This window comes from Melospiza georgiana, chromosome 1 (assembly GCF_028018845.1).
Source record: "Melospiza georgiana isolate bMelGeo1 chromosome 1, bMelGeo1.pri, whole genome shotgun sequence".
Lineage (NCBI taxonomy): Eukaryota > Metazoa > Chordata > Aves > Passeriformes > Passerellidae > Melospiza > Melospiza georgiana.
This window is the reverse complement of record NC_080430.1, coordinates 146,812,743-146,818,742: the sequence shown is the minus strand read 5'-3', so window position 1 is coordinate 146,818,742 and position 6,000 is coordinate 146,812,743. Positions and strand designations below refer to the sequence as shown.

Sequence of the window (6,000 nt, the reverse complement as noted above, 5' to 3'; positions counted from 1 at the left end):
AAGTGAAAGCACCAGCAGCACAGAAGAGGTTTCAGGTTTGTGACGGTGTTCACAGGGGGTTTTGGATGAGGGAAGAGAAGATGATCTGACTCCATGTTTCAGAAGGTCTGATTTATTATTTTATGATATATATTACATTAAAACTATACTAAAAGAATAGAAGAAAGGATTTCATCAGAAGGCTAGCTAAGAATAGAATAGCAAAGAATGATAACAAAGGTTTGTGGCTCGGCTCTGTCCGAGCCAGCTGACTGTGATTGGCCATTAATTACAAACACCCAACATAGGCCAATCACAGATGCACCTGTTGCATTCCACAGCAGCAGATAACCATTGCTTACATTTCATTCCTGAGGCCTCTCAGCTTCTCAGGAAGAAAAAATCCTAAGGAAAGACTTTTCCACAAAAGATGTCTGCGACACAGGTTCGTTTGCACAGCCTGTTTGCTGGCATGGGAATGGAGATCTGTGTCAGGGCAGCCACCCCTCCAGAGATGCTCTTCTCAAAAGGACAAGGGCCTGCCAGCTGCACACAGCTGGTTTATTAAGTGAAATAATATTTACAACAGAAATACCCATTAGGATTTCAGAGGGTTCACATGGGTGGGAGCTTGTATTGTCTCCCCAGCCCGGTGGTTCCTGAAGTACACACGTCTGTACACGTACAGCTGCTGCTGCAGGAGCCATCCAGCTGCTGTGGGAATGCAGTGAGAGCAGTTCTGCAGCCCAGCATGGCCTGAAAACTCACTGAGGCTGAGTTGTTGCACTGTCAGCAGTGACACTGGCAAATTAAGCCTGGAAATTCCTGTTTTTCCAACCTGTCTTCTGCGCAGACTTTTTCAAGCAGAGAGGAGTGATGTTCCCTCAGCTTTCAGCTGTGCTCCTTTCTGGCACAGGTCAGAATTTGATCTCTGAGTGCAAGCTTTATCAATTACATCTTTACACAGTAAAATACTTCCTAACTTGGATTTTTAGAATTACTTCATTTTCTTTCACAATCCACCAGTCTCTCAGAAGTGACTGTAAATCAGGTTATCCTCAGCCACAACTAGGAAAATAGCTGGCAGGAGTGCATGAACTACTGAAGGCTCTGTTTGGATGCACAGATTACCAGGCTTTCCAAGCAACTACTCCTTGGGATTTCTACATGCCTGCCTTCAACATTTTTGAAAGTCCAGCACTGCATGTGATCTAAATAAACTGCAAGGCCAAAGTGAAAGAAAACACTTCATTTCAGTTTTCCAGTCCATTCCAGACTCAGCACTTGTTTTTTAACAGCAAAACTCTGCATCTGGTGAGCGGAGAATAGCTCATTTTATCTGAATCTCTGAAACTTTCAGCCCCTTCCCCAAAAAGCAGCCAAGCACAGCACACTCTAAAACTGCTTGAGGATAGGCCAAATCATACAATTCAGACACTGCCCCAGATCTGTTTTCTGAAGAACTGAATGTTTTTGAGTGAGGATATTGTTTCATGATCAGATGAAGGAAGGATTATTCTGTTGGAAAGTTAGTCAAGCCCATGTTCTCGTTCTAGCATTTGCAGTTGTTCCATGACTTGGGTACACTGAGCTAGACAGAGCTTCCCTAACAAACACAGCATGCCAGTGGGCTGATGACGTCATTTTGAACATATGACTTCAAAATAGGCTCAGTTGCAAATGAAATTATTTGTGATGGTTTCATTGGTTTCCTGGCATCACAGTTTAAAACAATTATGAAAAAGATTAGGCCTTTTGTCATTGAAAAAACCAAAGAAAGCACATAGAGAACAGTGCTGTCTTAGGATGACAAATGCTCTCATGCATTGTTCAGAAATACTTTTCATCCTTGCAGACATTAATTAATCAGAGGGAAGAAAGCAAAACATTCCCTTTATTCTACACTTGGTAATACTGCAATTAGAGCTGCACAACATGATGTTCCATGATTTTGTGGTGAAAAAGGAACCAGACTTCCAGGATTCCACTTCCAAAGGCAGCAGTTTCTGACTCAGGTGCAGAAGCTGACTTAGGAGGAGAGAAGCATTTAAATAGAAGCAAGATTTTGTAGACTCAAGTTAATAACCTTATTATATAACTGAGAAAACAGAGGCTGAGAGTTTAACAGAGTTTCAGAGTTTGAGGATTTTCTGATTTCCTCTTCAGGCCACCTCATAAGGGGCAATGACAACATGCTGTGGATTTCATGTGTTTGGGTCACAGTAACATGCCATAAAAGTGAAGTTTGTTAAGTGAAATCACACACTTGGGGGAAGAGTGTTTTACAGTGAAGTCAGAAAAAGCAGCTGAGGCCGTGACAGTTTAACCCGCCTCTCGGCGGATGGCTGCACACAGAACTGTGTGTACAGAGATACTCTTTGCTCAGCAGGCCAGGGCCTCTTTTTTGGAATAAACGATTAGCTGCACTTCTTGCCAAAGGGCTGCTCACTGGGAAACTCACCCAGCACTTGCAGCACCGGCTGCACCCTCTGAACCTCACCAGAAATGTGCAAAGGCATTTTTCCTCCCTGCAATTACAGTTCCTTCCTAGTGATCATTTTAATGTGTGACTATAAGATTTTGCAACTCTGGTAAATAGACTTTATATCACATAGAAGTAGTAGGAGTTGGGACCAAGACCACCTGTGCCAGGTCACCGCTGTCGCCTCTCTCAGCTCAGCCTTTCCCAAGGCGGCAGCTGGGTCCTTGGGCAAGCCCTTGCACACATTCCCTTGTCCTGGCCGAACTGCTGGAAGGCCCGGCTAACGGGGAAAGCGGGACGGGGCTCTCCAGCCCGCCGGGAGCGCGATGTCAGCGCTGAGCCGACTCCGCCGGGGCCAGGGAGGGGCGGCCGGGCTTGCGGTGGGTGTCGGGGCTGCCTGCCGATACCCGGGGCTGCCTGCCGATACCCGGGGCTGCCTGCCGGTGTCGGGGCTGCCTGCCGATACCCGGGGCTGCCTGCCGATGCCCGGGCTCCCCATCGGGCCGGGCACGGGGGCGCAGCGGCCGGCGGGGCGGGCGAGGCGGGCGGAGCCGGTGGCGGCGGCGGCGGCGGCACCGCCCGGCGGGCGGGGCAGGGGCTATAAATGCACCCCGGGCAGCGGGCGGCCACCGGAGCGCGGGGCGGCAGCGGCGGCGCACGGACAGCGGCAGGTAAGGGAGCTCCGTCCGTCTTTCCGTCCCTCCTTCCATCCCTCCGTTCACCCAGCCTCGCAGCCCCTCGAGCTCGCATCTTTGCATCACCCTCCCGCTTTCCCTTCGAACGGAGCCCCTCTCCCCGTGGCTGCGGGCAGGGCTGTGCCGGGACAGCGGGGGCTCCCAGCGGCTCGATCCCCCAGCCGGACCCCGGCCCGTCCCGGATGCTGCTGCTGCCGAGCTCCGGGTTCCCGGGAACGGAGCAGCGGGGTGGGATGGGCTGGGAAACAGCTGTGGAGCCAAGGCACGTACTTTCTCTGAGGAAGTTGACCACTGGTGATTGCTCGCGTTTCTCTGCTCTCGCAGCTCTGTGCTGGGTTTGGAGCCCCGGACAGCACTCGGGGCCGCTGTGTGTCTCAGCGGGGTTATTGTCACCGTGTGTCTCAGCGGGGCTGTTGTCACCGTGTGTGGTGACAGGCACAGCTCGCCATCCGTCCCCCGGGCGCTGCCGGGCTCAGAGCCCCTGAAGGGAGTGTGAGTGTGTGCACTGGGCTTGGTGAAAGGAGGGATTGCACTTCTGCTGAGGAGGAGGTTTTGGTTGATGTTTTTCATCATGGTTCAGTTTTCCTATGAAACACTTGTAAGTTGGCGCTGCTCACTGCATAACCCGCTGTTTCACAAAGATCACAGTGCCCTGCTTGGCACCCCATCCCCAAACAGGACTTTGACAGAAATATTTCTCATCTATGTTATTTTGATGATTTTCTTTCTCTGGTTTAAATAGGAACCATATTTTGAACCTAGAAAATGCACTTGTAATGACATAGAAGAGGTCAAAGACAACCTGAACTTTTCTGCCCAGGTTCTCTGCATGGTGTTTTGATTGTTTTGCGTTCTTCTGGCTTTTTATTACTTTTTTTGGTGTGTATCAAAGTGTGTCAAAGATACACAACTGCTGTAAAACTCACTGTTGAGGGCAAGCAATGGAAATGAGTGTAAAGAGGAGCTATAAGTGATTCAGGCAAACATCTGAGGAGCCAGCCTTGCTGTTACAGGTATAATTTACATCAAAACTTCAGCCACTGGCATTAAGCAGTGCATTTGAACTTGTCTCTCGGAACATATTTAGTGGTAGGTTTTTGTGTTTTGGTTTTTTGTTTGTGTGTTTTTTGTTGTTGTTTTTTTTTTTTTTTTTTTCAGGGGGAGGGGGCTTTTTCTGTTTTGGTTTGTTTTTGGTATGCATTTTGTTAAGGTTTTTTTTTTTTTTGTGTGTGTGTAGATATTTCTTTCCTGTTTATTTTAATTTTGTGGTCTTTTAACCAGAGTCTAATGTAGTTTGGCATGGAATGACTGTGTTTTTATCACAGGTACTTGAGTAAACAGCAGGCAGCTAATGCTGTATGATGTTCTGTGCACAGCAAGAATTTAATGACTTTGGATGAAATGCTAAAGCTCAGAGTAGATGCAGCACAAATTGTGATTCTTAAAGGCCTGTACAGTTCCCAGAGTACTAATGAGTCCCAGGCCCTCAAAGAAGAGTAACTCATGAACGTGTTCAGGAGGACCTGGTGTGTTTTGATATGGAAAACACAGATGCAGTGGAAGCAGGTTTTAATGTAGTAATGATGGACTCCTTGGGGTTTGGCTTTTACACCTAATATTTTTCAGTAAAAACTGAACAGATGCCACAGCATAATGGTTTGAGGACCTGGAAGGCCTCAACTTCTGAGTTCCTTGTGCAGCAGAAAACTGAAGGGGTTTGATTTCAACTTTAAAAACTTTGAACATTTCTACAAGTACTGAACTGTGAGATCACAGAATGGTTTTTGTTCAAAGAATATCTATTACAATTCCCTTACCATGGATAAGAACACCTTCAACTAGATCAGGTTGCTCGAAGCCCCATCCAGCCTGGCCTTGAACACTTTCAGGGATGAAGCATCCACAGCTTCTCTGGGCAGCGCCTCAGCACCCTCACAGTGAAGAATTTCTTCCCAATATCCAGCTAAAATGGACCTTTTTTCAGTGTAAAACCATTCCCCCCTGTCCTGTCATTACATACTCTTCTAAGGTGATGAGCTCTTCCCCTGAGAATGGGCACTGCAAAGTCACTGACCTTGAACCAGACTGGGCAAGAAGGGTCTAGACAAGCTCGGGTTTGCAGTTGTTTCCCATAAGGGTTTGTGTGATTATTTTCTGCATTCGTTGGCCTCTTTACCCAGATGACAGCAGGACAGAGATGTCAAAGTGTCAGGTGTCCAGAGAATTAAAAGCCAAAGAAGTGTCACCCTGTGCTGAGGGAGCTGCCACAGGCACTGCCTGTGTTTGGGAACCAGCACCTGGGCTACCAGCAAACAAGCTCTTAAGATTTTCACTTTGTGCCTTCCACAATGGCTTTTTTTACACTAAACTAAAACTGTGGCAGACCATCTGGGTAGATTGTATGAATGCTCAGTAAAAACCAGCAGGATTCCCCCATTGTCTTTCCTCTAGTGGGAGGTACTCTGCTCTTTGGACGTTCCTTTTGGGACTATGACAATTATGTGGGGAGATTACAGGGCACCTTTTGGAACACTTTGGCAAGGGAACCTGATCCTTAGAGGTAGTTATAAGGCAATTAAGTAATTTGCTCTTGTAGTTCAGGTGAGATTAGCAGTGAAGTGTTGGGAGAAAAATTCTTTGATTCAGATTTTAAGCCTAAGTGATTAATTTCTTTGACTGAAGTGCAACATAAAACTTCTCATGAGCAGCTTAAGAGATTTTGACAAACTTCCAGCTTCCCACAGAAAATACTGGTTTTTCACTTACCTCATTAGAGCACAAAACATAGAGCATATATGTAACGAGACATTTCCTGCTTTTATTGTCTCAAAATAGACAAAGAGT

At 47.0% G+C, this 6,000-nt stretch overlaps 1 protein-coding gene across 2 annotated transcripts in view; it reads left to right on the top strand.

Moving 5' to 3' along the window:
* Nucleotides 1–3,086: 3,086 nt before the first annotated feature.
* NDRG1 (N-myc downstream regulated 1) overlaps nt 3,087–6,000 on the top strand; it is a 40,332-nt gene continuing 37,418 nt past the window's right edge. The window contains exon 1 of one of the 2 annotated variants that reach the window (XM_058036142.1): nt 3,087–3,132. The gene's annotated coding sequence lies outside the window, so the exon portion shown is untranslated. Of the gene's footprint in view, nt 3,133–4,188; nt 4,246–6,000 lie in introns of those variants that run through there. The other variant, XM_058036161.1, reaches the window with a different exon arrangement.